Raw genomic sequence first — 19,851 nt, forward strand, 5'->3', positions numbered from 1 at the left:
AGGCTTCCCACTCCAACCGAAGGGAACAATAACATTTATGGCACCACTAGAACTAGCACTCTGTAGTATTATTTATGCAAAAAGAATCAGTTTCAGGTAGTCTCATGAAACACTAAAATCCCAAACCCAAAATCAAGTGCATTCCCTCATGCTTGCAAATACCACATAAAATAGAGAGGAGCGAGCAAGACTAAACGTCATTAAATAAAGCACAAATTTGGCTACAAGTAGAAGTGGAAGAAAACCATGATCTAATTTCTTAAACAATGAAATATCCATAAAAAAGGAGTCTGAAAAATTAACTGTTATCAAAAGTTAATGAAGCTTACAGGCAGTAGGATACATGCCAACTCTGGAGCATACATGCTGCTACCAATTAACAAAGTGTTCCCTCCATTTCTAAACATTTCATTTTTTCCTTCTTGAATCCAAGTAAAACTTACACCAGTAATTTGAGGAAGAAATCATTACTTGGAAAAAATGCTAAGTTGCTAAAAACAACAGTTAGTAGAGAGAAGGTAAGGTGTTCAAACTGATGCCTGCAAGACACTGCGGAGGTCTTGCTCTTCAGGACCAGAAGGCTCATCCATTGTATTTCCAGATTTTTCTTCTGGTACACTTCAGCTGAACACTGCTCTGTATTTTTTTTTTTTTATTCTAAAGCTGTGCTCAGTATGTGTGCATGCCAGGCAAAAGCCTTGTGAGAAATAGTGGAAATTTCAACCACAGATTAGCATGCATCCTCGTTTTGGCTGGGATAGAGTTCATTTTCTTCCTAGTAGCTGGTATAATGTTGTGTTTTGGATTTAGTATGAGAAGGATGTTGATAACACACTGATGGTTTCAGTTGTTGCTAAGTAGTGTTTAGACTAAGTCAAGGATTTTTTCAGCCTTTCACACCCAGCCAGCAAGAAGGCTGGAGGGGCACAAGAAGTTGGGAGGGGACACAGCCAGGACAGCTGACCCAAACTGGCCAAAGGGATATTCCATACCATGTGATGTCATGTCCCGTATATAAACTGGGGGGAGTTGGCCAAGGGGGGGATCGCTGCTCAGGAACTAACTGGGCATCAGTCAGCGAGTGGTGAGCAACTGCATTGTGCATCACTTGTCCTTCTTGGATTATATTTCACTCTCTTTTTGTTATCTTCCTTTTCATTACTGTTATTATTTTCATTTTATTTCATTTATTAAACTGTTCTTACCTCAACCCATGAGTTTTACTTGTTTTCGATTCTCCTTCCCATCCCACTGGGGGGGAGGAGTGAACGGCCACGTGGTGCTTAGTTGCTGGCTGGGGCTAAACCACGACAGCATGAAAGCAAAAGGGGTGGTTAGGGAACTAAAGGAGAGGAACTGAAACTCTGGAAGGCCAAAAGGGCACAAGCAGTTATCCCCAATATCAACATGTCCCCCTGCACCAAATGGGAAGTCAAGAGGGCCAGAAACTATATTTCAGGCCAAAACAGCAAGTTGCTTTCACTGCACCCCAAAATTATACGTTCCTATTTTGCATTGAGAGACCTGATTTTAAAATCTGGTGGCCACCAGAACTAGAAGACAATGCCAAGGGTGAGAGTCTCCTAAACGAGGCACAAGTCTCGGTGTAAGAGAGAATACCTACTTGCAGGAATTAAAATTAAATAGATATCCTGTTTATCAGCTAAGCGTGGCTAATATTCATACAGACTTCCTTGAATCAATACTGCCCTGCTAACAAAAAGGGAAATAAATTGCTGGGTGTCCAGGTGGATGGGCAGGAGGAGGACGGGGGTGGCACAGGAGCAGGGAGAGGACAGCCACCATGCTCTTAACTGTTCCAACTTCTTGGAAAGTATATGAGAGGGGGAAAAAAGGTAGGAGCAAAACATCTGTTTTCAGTGGAAAGAAGCCATGAAACAGCGAACGTTTCCTTTTTCTTCTGCACAGTGAACAAAGGAAAAAGCTAAAGACCCTGTCCTGGGCTAACACCTATTACTTCATGCCACACATTTGCTTAGATCTAATTATAACTATAATTAAAGTTTCCTGCATGGATGATCATTCCATAAAGAAACCACCTTTTCCATTTCGGATCAGTTGTTTCTATAGCAGCCTACGTTAAAAATCAGGAAAAACCCCACTTCTTTCGGAATGTGACCATGTGATCAGTCTAATCAGTAATCATTATAAAAGTATAATTATGCCAGTAAGTGTTTCCATAAGTCAGCAATTGATCTCCTCAATGTAATAAGAGCCAACAGATGGCACCGACAAATTGACTGCATTGAAAAAAATCAACATGTTTATTTAGGAGAACCACATTTCCTAGAATTGTTCCAAGGAGTCCTCCTGCTCCAAATTCCTCCTGGAAAACCCTCAATAAACATTCACTGCGTGTATTCTGCTGTAGATGAACCTGTCCACGCAACTTGGTTCCCGTGTTGTTCTCTGTGAGGGCACATGGCTGAGTACAAATGAATGAAAAGCTGCCACCAGTGCAGGTCTTTAGACTAATGAATGAATAAACCTGGAGAAGGCCAATCTAAATGCAAAGGCAGGCACCTGGGTTCCCTCTATGTTTGCAAGTTATGTCAGCTAAGAAGCCCTCTCCTTTCCATCGGCCAGAGCTACAGTCTTACTAGGCTGACAAGATGAGCTGTCAGAGGGATGGACAGAGAAGAACTTCTCCTTCCAGCTGCTCCTGCCTGCCAGAAAAACTTGGGAAGCTTGGGAACATGGCCTGTTCGGATTAAGCAGCTGCTGGAGGGGTAGAAATCACTCCTGTAAGCAGATACCGAAGCTGCACAGGACCTTCAGAACTCCAGTTAGCAGAGACCAGAATTAAGACAGAGGGAAAAAAAGAAAAAACAAAACAAAACAAAACCTTGAAGGTGAAAACCTGACATCAGCAGTGGATGGAAACTGCAAAGCATGGCCATCCGGTCCCAGCACTGACAGCACAAGGAAACCTCTAGGGTACGGTCATATTTAGATGTTAAATACAGCATCCTCCATACCTTCTCTTTGCTGCAAGCGGAATGGTGAGCACTGAGTGGCTGCAGTGCACCTACCGCGGGGCTGAAGCTCGGCTGTTTACTCTCTCCAGCTGACCTGCACCACACTACACACTCCGGTGTCATCATGTATCCCATGCCGCAGATCAGGCTCCGCCACTGCCTTTTTCCCCGCATTAGAGCTGTATAGTCAGAAGAGCTCTGCAGACCAGATAAGCAAGCAAGTATATACAGAAGATGATATGCATATTAGCTACATGTGGAGGCACTTAACTGGCATATGGACACACAGCTGTGATAAAAACAAAACTTGAACTCTAGGCTACTGCCGGTCATGTCCCTTTTCGGGAGCTCAGTTTGATAGATGTCACTCTACAGCAACGCCACATTTCCGTATGGACAGTTGGATGGCAGAGGCACATGTTTTTCAGGCAAGCTGTCATCACAAGTCTGCTTGTGTGTTTAGGGTCACTAAAAGTGATCCCTCTAGATGCAAATAGGCAATTTGTACAGTTTATAGTCATAAGAAAACACTCGACAAAAAAAGATGCACTCTAACTGACAATCTAGATACCCAGACAATAGCTTGTTGCTGAACCAGTGAGACTTCTCTTGACAAGCTCATGGGCAAAACAGAGGCATCCCCTCCTCAGAATTAACTAACTAGCAGAAACCACCTAACTAAAAGTGACGTAGCAGATAAAACAAGGCCTTTCTGCAGCAAAATCAGTGGCTTTTGGAGGTGGCACAAACACAAATATTGGCAGCAACTGAAAGCAGGAAACTGTGGACCGAGATGCGTACAGAAAAGTTGCATTTGCTCAGGAAGGAAGTTATCACCTTGTCCACATCCCTCTTCAGAATCAATGCAGTGACTTGTGTCTTGCACAAGGTGAAGAAAATACTGATGGCGTTTTGAGAAAAGTCAATAAGTCCAAATCCTCTTGGCCTGCTGCAATGTTAATACCCTGCTTGTGTGAACGCTGTACTCTGCTATGACCTTTCCTTGGCCCCAGGGGAACAGAACTGGGATTTCAATGACAGAAGCACAAACCCCACATTCACATCTACAGCTCAGCATACCCAGTTAAGAAAATCTCATCATTTCAGCACATGCACAACAGCCTACAAATGTGGCTGGAACCGTCGCAGCTGGGGAAACTCATCTAACAGCATCCCCTAGGAGCCCAGCCTTTACCTGTGCTGACTACCAAAATACCAATTCCTCATTTTCCAGTCTTGTGTTAACACTACGCTAGCAGCTGCAGCTTCTCTGTTCAAAAAGAAACTATCAAACACATACAAAAGCTGAATGCCCCCCGCCCAAACACACCGCTTCACAGTATGAACTTAAGTGTCAAATGGTGACTTAATCCCAAATGCAAATTCTTTCCTTTCCTATTCTGAAAGGTGCAAGGGATGACAGGTATACTCTTGCACATTCAGACACAGCAATAATGTTATGCAAGCAACGAGCAAGCTTGATCGCATTGCTGAAACTGGCTTCCAGGAACTGTATTCTCCTCCACTTGTCGCAGTTACCTTGCATCACAGGTCAGCAACAGTGTGGTTCTGTAGAGCTTCTCCTAATTATTTCATCACCTGCAGTAACAGCAGGAAACAACAGAGAGATTCTAAGTTACCTTCATCAGCTGCCGAACATGCTAACACGAACTACATCACAGGCTTGCTGAACAGCATTAAGGGCATTAAGATTGCAGGGAAAGGCAAGGGAATTGTAACCGGAGATGCCAATTAGATAAACAAACTGTTTCAGTGCATGAAGAAGCTCCTGCAAGTCGGAGGTGCTGCAAGCCCAAGTTCTTTGGCTTGCAGCAGGCACACACCATGAAGCATCACCTCAGACTGCAAACATAAGACTTGAGAAGAGGCAGTGCAGAGGGACAGGCTGCAGTACTTCGCACAGAACTGCCCCAGTTCTGGGGCTGCTGGTTTGTTGCGAAGAGCATGTCTAGGTTGTACAGTATTACTACATAATACTACAAAACCTGATGGCAGCTCAGTTGGTTACCTCGTCTTCAGGCTGATCAGAACTTCGGAAGACCAAACTGTGAGCAAGGAGGTCAGCCATCTGCAGCTTAGGCACAGGAATTCCTTAAGCTGCACCACATCTACCTCCAGCCTTTATCCTCCTTAAAGGCAAGATTTCCAGAATCTTTTCTAACTTCTGGTCAGATGTTGAATCTCCTGGTCCTGGCCACTACTGCCTTTTCTTCCTCAGCTACAGCAAGAGACTACACTGGATTGAGCCAAAGGCAGAGCAAGCCTTAGGAAACCAGATTACAGGTAGTCACACCTAACCAATTCAAACAAAAGCATGGTATATGCACACAATTCCTGTCTCTCCTAAATTCTGTCAGGTTCCCATTGTACCATGTTTATATTATGACTGACCTCTCCATCTTTTCATTTAGCACTGTTACAAGAGCAGAAAAACTCTCCAGTTCCACAACTTCAGCTGACATCTGTGCGAGTAATTTGTTTTTAGTTCAGAAGTCTTATAAAATTACTATAATGCTTAACAGATGCAAGTCTAAGAACTTCACAGGAGTCAGAACCATGAATTAGAGGTGGTATGGAAAATTATTTATTTATCCTAGTCAAGGGAAAAAAGCAAACCACACCCACAAATGGCAGCCTACAGTGATGGCCTGCACTACTACGCTTAAATATGTCCACATGTCCATCCACAGATAGCAGGCACAAAGAACTGAATGCCTGGTTATGTGATTTAATTGAACTCCTTCATACCTTGACCATAAATGCAGAATGTCTAAGAACTGGTATTAATAGTTAGCCTAAGCCTAAGGAAAAGCAGCTCAGGTAAAAGCCAAGTAAAGACCCCTCTCCCCACCGGTGTTGGACCCCCCAGCACAGCTCTTCCTTGACTTCTTTACATCTTGTTTTCACCTCAGGATCTTTGATCTAATGAGAGTCTTTCTATGGCAGAGATTGAGATCTCCCAAACCAGTGCAGGCTGTAATTGGTTCACAAAACTCAAGTTGCAAATTAGGCCACTATCTGGTCACATCTAACCTGAGTTGCGGGTGTAAAACACATCATACAGGCATTTAATGGGAAAGCAGCTTTTGCTCGTAGCATTCGCATTGGCCCTACAGTAATTACAGGGGGATCTGCCGAGGCAATGCAAGTACTGTGTGGGTTTGCTGGAGTGAAAGGAATGAAAATTCAGCAATGAACAGTGCTGTGGTTCAGCCATACGATCTGCTGACAGTCTGCAGCGCTACCTCCATGGGTTCTATGCAAATTAAAAGCAATCTTGGCACTTACTACACAAAGACTGCACTTGCTAATTAAAACCGGTTTTTGAATGAGCTTAGTTAAACTAGTGCAGAACTTTATGGAGGTACATTTAAATTGATGTAAACCAGTTAACTAGTCAAATGCGATGTGAAAAAGCAGATCCCAGTCACGTAAGCTTGACTATTCTGTAGAAGAGGCTCAGATCCAGTCACTCTGGCCAGCAGATGGGAACGCAGCATTTCTGCTTAGGCCTGACCGGGCTCTTGCTTATGCTACAGCTTGGCCTCCCAGCAACCTGCACACAAGCAAAGCCAAGAGGTGAATCAAAATCTGGGAGGATGCTTGCGCACCTTGGTCCCCTTTCAATACAGGTTAACCTCCACCTCAGGACACTGCATTCAAACTGGTTTCTTAATCGCTCTCCACCCATAAAGTAGTTAAGCAGCTGAACTTTTGTCCAAAAGCACAGAATCAGCAAGGTCGGGTCATGTCTATGCAACGTTGGCCATCAGGATGTGGCACCGACCTCATTTTAAATCAAGGGGAATGGAGAAAAAGTCCAGGAAAAGGAGATGACAACGTTCTTACCTTTATCAGCCATATTTCCCACACACGCAGAGTGGCACACATCACGCTGCATGTAGGAGGGGAAGCACAAAGAAGCTCGTATGTGCTCCGCTCTGCACCTCGGCAGAGATGGCAAGAGCCGAGCGTCCAAGGGGAAGATTGGGAAAGGAGGAGGAGAGGCAGCAGGACGCCATGGGGCAGGATCCCACGGGAGGCTGGGCTGCCTGGGAGACAGAGCCAACAAGAAGAGGAGGCAAAGCCACTGCCGAGAAGAAAGTCAAAACACCTTTCCCAAGCAGAGTTCAATCCCATGCCCCGGCACATGGTCACTGCGGGGAACTTAATCAGAAAGGACACTGCCATCACCCAACACTGCTGCGGTTGTTCCAGGTTTCTTCCAGAAAATGCATGTGTGACTCTGCCAAAGTGTTCAACGTTGTCATTTGTATTTAATGTAAAGTTTTTAGCAAGTTCAAATGTACATTAGATTTCCTCTCCCCCATATTTCACAGCTTCTAACAACTAAAAGAAATCCCGGTGCTGCATTACAGCTCAGCAGACAGCACAGTCCCCCAGACCACTACAAAATGCCTGACTGTAACCAGGTGAGACCAAAGACATGTCAGTTAACCTCAGAGGGCATTTATGCCCTGGGTTTACCATAGTTCTTTTGTTTGCAAAGACAGGAGAGGGGAGGAGACTACAATGAATTCATTTACAGTATCAGTCTGACACGTGTCAGACACCCGCAGTGATATCCAATATAATGCAGCAGGCTGTAACAGTATCAGGAAAATTAGACCACTTCTGAGAAAAGCTTGCTGTTATTAAGTGCTGGGGTCTCCCTGACTTGCAGGAATTACACCCAGAATGATACCGACTGGCACTAGGTTGAAGACATGACTTCCACGCTTCCACTCAATGCTGGTACGGTCTTTTTTCAAACACGGAGTTGTGTACCTCACAGCCTCTCTGAAAAGCCCAGTGAAGGAATAAGCAAATAAAATCCATATGGAGAAGCGCGTTGGATCATCTACAACTAACGCTATCAACTGTTTCTTTTGGGCACTTCCACATGTGAACGCTTTCCATGGTTACTCCTTCTCTTCCCTCCATCCCCTCCACTCCCACCCCTCTCACAGCCACCTCCAGCTGGCAGATGAGGATGGAGCACAGCCCCCAGCCCAGCGGGTCAGCTTCAAGGTTGCACTGCAGGCTAAGCATTCAATAAAAACAAGATTCAGCTTACCAACGCCTTTAATACCCATTTGTCAGTATTGGGACAGGAGATGTTAGTTGTACATCGTAACTGACCACCATTCAGACACACGACTCCTAACCTCTCTTGAGATTGCCAGTTTAAGATTTAGAGGGCCTGTCAAAGGGCCTGTGGTGCTAAAACTAAAAAGCCCATCAGTGTCCAATCACCAAAGCTTCATTACCATGTACCACACCAAAGTAAGAGCACCTTGCAGGAGCACAGGTGCAAACTCTTAAGCTGCAACTGATTTACTGTCGCTTCACCTAGAACCAAGCGACAGTTGAAGCAGCAAGCACACCAACCAATATATCCAAGCTCATTTCAGGGGCCAGAGTCAAGACCTGCTTGCAAGATCACCTATACTCCAACGAGACCATTTCTTACATTGCTAATGCTCTTGCCTGCAGCCAGCAGAGCTAGAGGAAATCATACGAGACTGTTACTCACTGGCACTGCATTAGAGCAACACTAGACTCTTGGACTGAGTTGCTTAGCAGCAGAGTTTTGGAAATGTAGTCGCATGCAGGAAGAAATCTGTCACAGCAGGCTACGCACCAAGAATGCTGTACGGCAGCAGCCATGGGTCCGCCTGCTGCGAAACTAAGCTGTACTTGCTGCAACACAGAGAACTCGTTTGAGGGCAGATGAGGAATGAGACTCACAGTCTACCTTCCAGGTTTTTAGGGAAAGACCCGTCTCAAATATCAATAGGAAGTCTTCACAAAACTGCTAGGATATTAGAAAAAGCAGGTTTTAAAAGTGTTATTGAAAGTTCCCCTGGACTGATATTTTGCTCTCATTCAGTCATGACCTAAAAACGCAAGGGACAAGGAAAAGCAGTACATTCCAGGTACGCAGTTTAAAATTAGACTCAGGTTTGAATGCAAGTGGATTGGATTATTAAAAAACAAAAGGTCAGAAGCAAGGAAAGTTAGTAGACGGTGTGCATGAAGTGGTGTCAAGAAACATACTGTACTTTGGGGTTTGAATATTGTTAAGCAATACTTATAATGCCAAGATCACTACTCAGATTGACAGGTCTCCAATAAGAAGAGGGAAAACCTTAACCTCGCTCACGTCAGAAACATGTACTGAGCAGCGCACTGGTGCACTGCAACAGGTTTCTCTCTCAACAAGTCAAGAGTAGCTGGCTATTTTTTAACAACAAGAGCAACATGCACGCAGCAAGAACATCTCTGGTTTGGCTCACCAGTCTTCCATACAATGCAAGAAATCCTATTGCCGTAAGTTGCAATCAGGAAAAATAACTGCAGCAGGATGTGCAGCAGAGACACAGGGAGCCTTTGCACCGGCTTCCAATTTATTTCTTGAGGCTCCTTAAGGGTTAAAGCAGAGGACTTCTGGAAGATATTAAGCACTGATGTTTTGGCTTCCCTTCTGCAAACAGCAACAACCTCCAGAGGAATCTGTCATCCCATATAACAATCCCTTTCACTCAACCTCAGCGGCCCGTTCCCCTTGCCTCGCCACAGCCTAAGCGGCAGTGGCTCCGTGCTGAGCTATTACACCGAATTATGCCCACATTCCAGGGAGGAGGCCAGGTTCTGCAGCAATGCCAGCATTCACAATATTTTTAATATGGAACTACATTATGTGCAGTAATATTCAGAAGCATAATAGCTCCTGGTTAAAGAAGGAGGCTATAAGAACATTAAATATCACATTGGGATCACAGTATCAGAGAAAATCAAAAGCAACAGATAAGACGGAATGAATCACTATTCCACTTCATATGCCATCAAGTCAGTTTGGGAATATGGTATTCTAGGCTCTGAAATGCAAACTTGCACAGATATTTTCCTAAGCCGGTAAGCGTTAGGTCTTTTCTATACCGAAGTGAATCTACTTGGATATTCAAAATAAATCAAAAGCAATAGCCAATACTACAGCACACACTTGCAGATAAGGGAGTTACGCTGTAACGTTGCTACAACTCAGTGACTGCCAAACACTATAGTCTCGTGCCAGGGTACCCCCCAGTGAATCATGAGCACTTCTCAAAGGGTCTGCAGCTAGCTCTGCTCCCATGACGCCAGCAAGAATGCCAAATGCTCTGCACCAAGGAACTGGCACCTAGCAATTGTCAACTTCTTCCACAACTACAAATATCCATGTCACCATTTATAAAGGCTGCAAAATGACCAGAAAGACAATCAAATCAGAGCTATGAAAAAAATCTCATCTGATAGGCAAAGTCCTAAGGCAGCCGTTAGCTATCAGCATGTCAAGGTTTTGCATACAACCCATCGAAGTTAAAGATTTCAGATGCAGAAGATGTTCCTGTGTGCACCAACAGTATGCTGTTTGCAGGGACTGCACCTTCAATACAGCTGCGACTGGAGGCACGCTGGAGAGCACAGCGGTCCTGCAGCCTGGCTGCGTGGAGACAGACAGACTGCCCAGCTGCAGAGCATGCTGACACTGCACGTGCCCTTCATTACTCTACAGGGGTATGGGTAGCGTGAGAGACTCTTCCAGGGCACGAGCTTGTTCCCCATTCAGTTTCTGTATGCCAGTAAACACTGCTCCCTCACCCAGTACCTCCAAGATCACAACTAGAAGGTGACAGTAAACCCTTTATTTCTGCCATTATTTTTAAAGGTGCCAAATGCATTAATGCTACAGGATCTGGAGTATACTGAGCGGGAAGAGACCAAGATTTCGACTGGAAAGTGAAGGATGAAGCAAAATGCCAGATCTAGATGATGTATTCAGAAATTTTTAGACACTGCGTTTCCAGCAACAGCCTTTATACAGTTTGCCATGATTAGATGGCAGTTTCTATGGGAACAAATAAGCAGCGTCCCCGTCACAAGATGTCTTGTAAATGGCACTTTCTTACAGCTTAGCATGAAACGCACCATCCACTTGGTACATCTGGAGATGTAGGCTCCCAGGCTCCTCAGCATGACGGTGTTTTAAATGCTGAGGGCAGTGTACGTGTGCATTTATGATGAATATCCACTGCTTTGCAAGACTGTACTAGCCATCAGGATTAATGTATTCTCAGCGGCAGTCAACCCATTCAACATCTGCTTTAATTTGGGCAACTTCCGCCCGTATAAACGTTTCTTCTGGGAGCAGTCCTTTTCTTTGTGAAAAATGCAGGCAGTGGTGGAGCGCCAGTGCCACGACCGAACTAGCATAGACCAGCCGAGAGAAGATGCCCACCTCTGGGAAAGGTACAGCAATTTGAAGATAAAAAGCACCATGAAGGCTAAGCATTTCTTACCTTCTATGCCAGACGTTAGAGCTCATTTTTTCTCCGGACGACTCATCCTCTTTACCCCCCCAAAACCATCCCCAAACACCTACAGGCTGAACTTTAAGAACTGATGAAGCATCTGAGCCAATTAAAGCCTGAATCTCAGAAAAATTTCTCATGATGCAGCATAGCCTAACAAAGACACTCCAGATCAGGTTATCAGCTTGTGAGGCAGAATTGTAACAGATATGCTCGAAGTGCTTTCAGTACAAAGCCATGTAGTCATTATGCTCAAAAGAGTCCAGTATTTGTGCGCACGTAAGGCACCAATACACACAGTATCAACTAACGAACGCTGGTTTCATATCTCAGGGCAGCGCCAGATCTGCACACCTCCAGAGGGGAGACCCAAGCAACAGCAAACGTTCGCTTGTGCAAAGTGAGTCTGTGAATCGGGCCCAGAGCCAGCAGCGAGGGGTAGACAACCACAGCATCTCTGCTGCGGATTCACTTAGCACGCAGTTCAACTACTGCCTGCTCGGAACAGTTCTTGAAAGGCTGTAGTTCACCTCTCAGAGAGGTCTCCGTCAATAATAAGTTTACTACGTGCCTGCAAAACCTAGTAACTTTAGTCTGCATTTGGTTCAAAAGAGAATAGAAATGATCAAACCAATGCAACACAAATTTGTAGCCCTAAAATGACAGAATTTTCCTTGCAGTTAGAAGAATACAGAAGAAAGCAATTTTCTTCTCAAAAACATTGCCTCTACCTACTATCTCCACTCCTTCAGTTAATTAAAAATCCCTCAATTAGCCGATCTAGGGCGGGTTAATGTTACTGTCAGGAAGATCTTTTCCACCCTCCCCTGGGCCTGAAAACAACCGTGGCTGCCTCCATCCCCCTGATTACACAAAAGAACATTTTCAGGCTCAGCAAAGGTTCCAGAGTATCACCACCCCTCACTCCAAAACTGTTATGAAATGAAGTGGAAATTTTTAGGAAGAGAAGCCAAAAGTGAAACTGTAAGGAATGTAGCCTTCAACACATTAACCCTCAACAACCAAGATAAAAAAAAATCCAAGCACTGGGTAGCCCCTTCCTCGCCCTAGTCTTGCACGTGCTTTGCAGTAGTAGCAAACCACATTGTGCCAGCGTTAGCACCACAAATTTCAGGAAAGCTGCCTCCCCCGTGCTCCCACCCCATCTATTTCCCGTTATTTGCACTGACTCAGAAAGACAATTACTAGAGATATTAAAATTAGCGACCTTAAAACCTCAATCCGGTCACAGCAGCATCTCTGCCAGAAAGGGAACGGGCAGCGTGGTGGTACAGATGTCCATAAACCAGCACACCCAGGGAACTGCCTAGCTGGGATCTCACTCCACTGTTACCATTGGTCACCCTGCCCTGCAAGGAACTTTTGTGGGGACACTGCTGAAAAGGAGAGCCTCTCTGGGCACAACAGGAATGGCAAAGTTGAAGCTCAACTTGTTTGACGTTTCCAACCTATTGATCTTCCCCAAACACCCTGTAAGGCAGGAAAACCACTGGCTGCCTCCATCCTTCTGCTTTCAGCAGTTTATAAAAGTACAAAGGAAGATGCAAGGTTGGCAACTTATGTTCCATCATAAAGCTTGGCTTAAAATAAACCCATGTTCTGCAGTGGTATTTCCACCAAAGGGTGAGGGGGAATACCTAAGTCAAGTCAGAAATTTCCTCGCTCTTAGCAAGTGAGAAGCTCACAGCTCCCTGAGGACAAAAACACCCTTGCAGTTATTTCCACTAAGGGTTGCCAGTGATGTCAGAACACAGTACCTGCCTCTTGTAACTTTAGGAAGCTTGCTTCTCCCCCCAAAACCAGAAAGATTAGCTTAAAATTTAAATTTGTTTCATAACAAAGACAGAAGCTCCTTCCACAGCAGTAACTGCACAGACCAACTTTTTACAGAATCACCTTTCACTTCAGTGTAGAACTGAATTACAACACTTGAGAAGCCTACAAGCCACTTCCAACAATAGTATCCGATTTCTCTTATCGGTAGAAATGACTTAAACCCACAGATAACATACTCGGGAGTTGAAAGCCTACTTCAAAGTCAAAACACGATACAGCAACGGTCTCTCAGGGAAGCATGGTACAGTGTGGTCTGAGCAAAAGGGCACCCAGATGGACAACTGCCGTGCAATGAGAAAAGACTGCCGAAGCCACCCGTGCAAACTGGCTCCCATGTGGGTTGGCATGCTTCTACCTGTGCCGGATGTTGATTACTACTTCATCACAGAGGAAAGAGCCTTGGAGACCAAGGGCACTTCTGCAAATCTCCTGTCCTCAAGGACCTCACAGTCCTACATCACACAATACCTCCTCACACCACTCAAGCAGCCAGCGAGAGCCCTTAAGATGCACGTTTTCCCCTTCTGAAGGTGGATAAGCTGAGGAGTCCTCCCAACAGCTCAGGAAGCAAAGGAGGTAAGCCTTCAACTGCAAAGAGGAAAGAGCCCTGATCAAGGGGTATCGTAAGGGACAGAGTAGAGATTTTATTTCCAGCTTTACTGGCAAGCAGAGGCAACATCACCACCTGTACTCTTGTAAGAGAGAACCAAACCATCACAGCAACTGGGAAGTCAGATCTCGTGCTCATGATTCACCTTTCTGTGCAAGCTGAAGCACAACACAGCTCCTCAGAGGAGTTGATTCAGGTAAGGACAGGACAGTTCCAGAGCTTCATGCTAAACACCCAAGCAACCCACTGCTTTCCAAATATCACACACAGCTATTAACCCCGGGTTGGTGACGGTTCATGGCAAAGGGCCAAAAGTCACAAGCAGCAATGGGTGTCACAGTCTTATCACTGCTGCTCCATCTATGCAAATTAAAGACACTATTCTATTCCAACAAGCTAGCAGCTTTGGCTGGCAAAGCGGGAGACTGGCAGCAACCAAGGACTCGGGTATCCAGAGAGTCTTGAGGTTTCTGCCCTCAGCACCAATGCAGTCCTCACGTGCGTGCCAAATAACCATCGCTGCACCCCAGCTCTAAAACTTAAAGCAAGGGACAATGGAGTATTTCTGGAGCATGGAGACACTGCTATTTTGAAAGCAGACTTCAGCACTGTAGTACCAAAATTCTAATTGTGGCTGCTGCTTTGCTTTGCCACCATAAATTCTGTTCTGAGGGAGGAAGACAGCAGCCAATACATGAGCGTAGGCATTGCACAACTGGGCTTCTACAAGCACTTGGTGTAAAGAATAATGTTCTTAAAAGATTTAATTTCTAGGGAATGTTTAAACACTGAAGAGTAAACACTGAGTCAGAGACATGCACTAAATACAGGTAAATGCAGCAGGGGCACGTGGAAGCAAAGCCGCAGCCTGGAATTCGCTCAATGCCTCTCCTTGTACATGTGAAATTCGGGGCCCGACAGAGGACAAAGCCTCTTTTATATGTGCAGAAACTGCAAGAAAACAAAACCCAAACAAACAAAGTCAATCTACAGATTCGTTCGGGGGTCTTAATACAAGTCTGCAATACACAACTTCGCATGTCTGACTTTTTAGTATTTGCACTTCTCCTTATGTATAAAGCACAGTGGTCAGACAGGAGGAACTTACAACTCGAGGAATCATTGAGCAGAACAGCACTACAGAAGAAAAGATGAAATCATTGCAATTGTGTAGGAAAGTACAGTGCCTCTTTGGGGAGGCGACTCAGCGCACCAGTTTCTCTGTAAGTATTGCCCCCTTCCACACACACATACGTGTAGCAACCTCCAAATACAGCGGTTTTCCATTTCACAGTATTTCCTATTTCTTACAACAAACAGTTCAGGAGTAATTGCACCAGGAAGCTCACAACACAGTTTGATTTTTTTCTTGCAGTAGACTGACAATATTTACTTTCACAAGAACTGTATATTAAGGTAACTCTCCAGTTCGAACAGCTATGAAACACAGAGGCCTGTGTATGTCCTACAAATTCTTGCTGGCCATACACCACGTCAATAACAGGCATTCTCTGTTAGCGAACATTTTCTGTTACAAACTACCCTTCCTGAAGTGCACCACCAGGAAATAATACCCTGTTTGCCAACGTCCAGTGCTAAGGAGAAGCACCAAGCTTCCCCCTGCAGAACACATCCTAGTATGTAATGGCATTTGTTAACACCCTTACACAGCTGAACTACTATTTCAGAACAAACTCAACAAGCCATGACAAAAGCAGAAGGCACAGCTAGAAGCTCACACAATCTCTGTGACTTCAGAAACACCGACAAAGCAGGTTAGCTCAGCACACACCCCCTGAGACAGGGCTTTCCGTATCAACTCACAGGCTGGCTCCCTCGGGCTGCCCAGAGGCGCAATGCCTGTGCACCCCTGACCTTGCTCCATGGCCAAGCAAAGCTCAAGCCACTCTCAGCGGAGGGATTTTTGCCTCCTCAGAAGGGGAAGGGGACCACAGATAGTTCTCCACAAACTTGGCAGACCATGTGGGAACCAATACAGCCAGGGTGGGCAAGCTGGAGCCAAGAGAACACTTTTGGCTCCTAAACTAGAAGCCTGAAAAATTGGAAGTGGCACTCCATTTGTTTAAATTACCTTCTGAAACCATGCTCCATATGTGGGAATAAACAGTCTCTCTGGTAGCCCTAAACACAACCAGGAGTAAATTGTTCCAAGATGCACATCTGCATTTACCAAAGATTAGACAGACAGGCTGCCAAGTCAGGATCTGATTTTCCTCACAAGGCTTTTTTTTTTTTTTTTTTTTTAAAGAACTCTTAACTGAAAATGGCAGCACAGAAAGGTACTATATATGGAACAGGAACAGATCACCATCACCCCTACCTTGTTCAAATAAAGGTCTTGGTCTGTCCAGCTGCCTTGTGCAAGCAAAGACCACCGCACGGAGGACGCCCTGTTTGTCCCTCTCCCAACGCACTTGCACAGCCCATGTCACCCTGGAATCCAAGAGAAAAAGAACATCTCTCCCTCACCAACCTGCAAAAAGAGCAGTTTCAGGAATTCAGTGTCACATTTTATGCATCGTGCCCACGTGGGCATTATTCTGAGGGCAAGAGAAAGCAAATAAACAGGTTTCATATTTCATCTGTGAAGCAGCAGAGTCTCTGTACCCCTCATATATGCCAGCTCCCAGGAAAGATGTCTAACCTTTCCGTGGTGATTTCTAGTGCTGCAGTGTAACAGAGGTACCAAAGGCCCGGCCACAGCCAGGAAGGCAGATGACGTCAGGTACATAAAGTCTGTCTTTCGGGGAATTTCAAAAAGCACAGCACACCAAGGGAAGCAAAGCCTCGGTCTAAGGCAGCACAGCTACTCCTACGTTTTGGACCGGACTTTGCCTAATAAAGAACCAATGCAGAAAGCAGATTAGAGATTAGCTCGCGTTGATCCATTTTAGAAGTGCAGCAACTGTTGATGCTGAGTGCACCGGAGGGGCTTTTAGGCATACAAATTCTCTTCTGCGTGTATGATGCTATCGATTGAGACTGGAGGTCAGCTACATGGATTCTGGGACAGTAATGGGATTGGGTAATAGTACTCCAACAGCAAGGAGCAATTATCTTTTATTTTGCACACATAGTGAGAGATCTAGAAAAGACAAATGCTCAGCATCACACCCAAAAACTTTGGTGTGAGCAATGTAAACTGCAGGACAAACACCTCCCAGAGCTGGGAATGTTATAGAAGATTTGGGCACGCCTACGCGGCTACAGCTCAGTCAGCTACCTTCCAGGGGAGAAAACTTTGCCCACATAGGCCAGTCCTACCCAAGTTCTTTATCCATCACTATGTCACTTAGAAAGCAGTTTTCTCCTAGTCCTGCACATCCATAAAGCACAACAACAAAATTAAGAGTACAGATGCAAGCTCTGAAGTGATTCTTTCTTATCATAAGGAATACGGGAGTCCCGACCTGAGGACAAGATCCCCATTCTGGAGCAAACCCACTCCATCCTTACTAGAAACAATGCCAGCATACTGGCAGGTTTTTTACAGGCTACCTAGCCCTTGAGCTCTAACGCTTTGAAGTACTCATCCCCTTTGCGCTGTACAGTCAGAGGGGATTTTAGTGAGGACCTCGTACTGTATGGATATCGAATGACACGTCCAGTAAAACAAGCTGCTTGCCTTCTAAACCTGGAATATCACAAGACCACTACATAAATGTCAAGAACAGCAGTGCCCGCTGAACAGCCACAAGCTCACTTGTTGCTCACTGGCTAACATTAGGACACGATCACCAAACAACTGCATTTGCTGCAAAGCATGCACAGTATCCTGCTTACTTAAGACTAAGCACCACTCAGTTGCTCAGGTAACCTAAACACAGCGTATGCCGTAAGGCCTGCAAGTAATTAAGCAGGGACTGCCAGTGCTACCTGGTCTGAGCAGCAATCGGCATCATTGTGAGGCATCTCCTTCCAAAAAGAATTTCTGAAATTCTCTTTTTCCACCGCTCTAACCAACTTGGAAAGCTTTAACTCAATCACAAAAAAATGGGAGCAGATACCAGGTCTGGTTTTAAGAAACTTTTGACTTCACACAATTAGAGTTAGATCTGGTTTTATTTACAAGGCCATATTCTATAGCTAAGCAACGTTCTTCTGCATCAAGTCTCTTGGTTTTGTAATTCTGCTTATTTGGTGATACGAACACTGGTCAAGGCATTTCCAAAATGCATCACTGTTTCTGATGTGCATGATCAAAAAAGGTAGGAAGTTGATTTAACAAGCAATTTACCAGTCTTGGCCAAGATATTTACGGCAGCCATACAAGAAAGCGTGGAAAAAGTGTAGCAATCCAAACACAGTATCTTGCTTATTCACATTTGATATCAACATTTTACCCAAATATGGACTGCTTGGCCTTAGGTAGCTAATTCACAAGTTAACTGTGTTCTTCCCCTCTTTAGCATTTTTAACCTAGTACGCATTAAAAGTCCAAGATGCCTGAAACAGCTGTAACGCCAGAGAAAATGGTGATATTAAAGGAAAAATAAAAGAAATCTAGAGCTGCATAAAGGTTCCATAATAGAAAATCTTTCCATGCGGCTGCAGAGCCGTACATTAAGTGCTATGTAGCTCTCTGCTGAGCACATACTGAACCAATTACACAGGAGCCTCGTAAGACCCATACAACCTCAGGAGCTATCACATTATAGATCCTTATGTAAGGCACAATGACGTAAATACAGTCTCCCTTGACACATGGAGGGTGCAAGATGAGCGAGCCTGCAGGACTTTCAGATCACATTTCCCATCTCCCCTATTCAGTCATTTGTATCATTTGTGATGACCTTGCTCTCCAGGGACATATGTTACCAGAAGGAGATAAATGAGTTTTCTATTAACTTAAACTACACCAGCAAGAAAATAAAGGCACTGTCTCACAAGGCCGATTATTATTTTTTCTCTCTTTAAATGAAGATGAAATAAAGCTTATTTACCAACTGCAAGACTGGTAACACTAACAATCATTGCTGCCCTCAATGCTGGAAAGCAGATAACCCAGGGCATTTGCATTTCAGCTGCAATACCTCTTCTTGGGAAGAAAGAGAACACCCTGAGAAACATCCAGGATAGTGAAGAAGCCTCCAAGGCAAGATGCTATTCCTCCCTCCACTCTCACCCCCCAGAACCCACCTCCACAAATCCCAACAAATTTATTTCCATGCGGACTAGTTAATCTCTTATCCTCTAGACGTGTCCAAGGAAATTTAAAACCACACATCAAAATCCTAACCAGTTAAGATCAAAAGATAGTGCTAAAATAGACCTTGGGCTTATTTCAATTCAACCCCAGCACCATTCAGCCCAGCAGCAGGATGCAGGAAGATGTCAGCCACTGGAAGAAAGCTGAGAACACTGTGCGTGCCTAAATATCACTTTTTACCTTGTTTCAGAGTATGCAACAGGAACACACAGGCCAGGAAGCTGACCTGCTCTCAAGCAGCCTCATTTGTGCACGCTTGTATCAGACATGCAGAGTCTTGTTTCTGCTCAGGCCAAGTGGGTGTGAGGGGATGCTGCTCCTGTAACCACAGCATATGCCATCGTCTTTCCAGGAAAATCTCTTTCCACGCAGGCATTTTTCCTGAGTGTCTGCCTCGTGGATGGAAGAGCATGTAAAGCTTAAGGGTATTTCAAACTGTGATGTTCAGCAGAAATACAACTTCCCCTTCATCACCAAGTCAACCATGCTTTGTTTTCTTCCAAAGGCCCAACGTTTAGAAACGTCACCTTCAAGGGTTACTTGGACTCTAAAAAGAGCTAAAAGTACGAAAAGTGACATCTACTTGCCTCAGCAAAAATCGTTCCGTTTCCACCAAGGCCAATGGGACTCAGAAGCAGCCCTGAAAAACTCATGAAACCTTTTCCCAAGCAAAGCCACCCAACCCTACTGCTACCGAACCGAAGTGCAACCAGGCAGTACGCAGCTAGCCATCCACTTAGCTTCTAGTTCAGAGCATGTAAACCAGAGCCATTAGCATAG

General features: G+C 44.9%; 1 protein-coding gene across 3 annotated transcripts in view; it reads right to left on the reverse strand.

Annotated features, from left to right (window-relative positions):
* The window catches only part of SIK3 (SIK family kinase 3), a 92,196-nt gene that overhangs the window by 46,410 nt on the left and 25,935 nt on the right, over nt 1-19,851 (reverse strand). The window contains exon 1 of one of the 3 annotated variants that reach the window (XM_069787901.1): nt 16,183-16,201. The exons of the other annotated variants lie outside the window; for them this stretch is intronic. The gene's annotated coding sequence lies outside the window, so the exon portion shown is untranslated. Of the gene's footprint in view, nt 1-16,182; nt 16,202-19,851 lie in introns of those variants that run through there. 3 annotated transcript variants of the gene reach the window in all.

Source organism: Haliaeetus albicilla, chromosome 7 (genome assembly GCF_947461875.1).
Source record: "Haliaeetus albicilla chromosome 7, bHalAlb1.1, whole genome shotgun sequence".
In the NCBI taxonomy this organism is placed as follows: Eukaryota; Metazoa; Chordata; class Aves; order Accipitriformes; family Accipitridae; genus Haliaeetus; species Haliaeetus albicilla.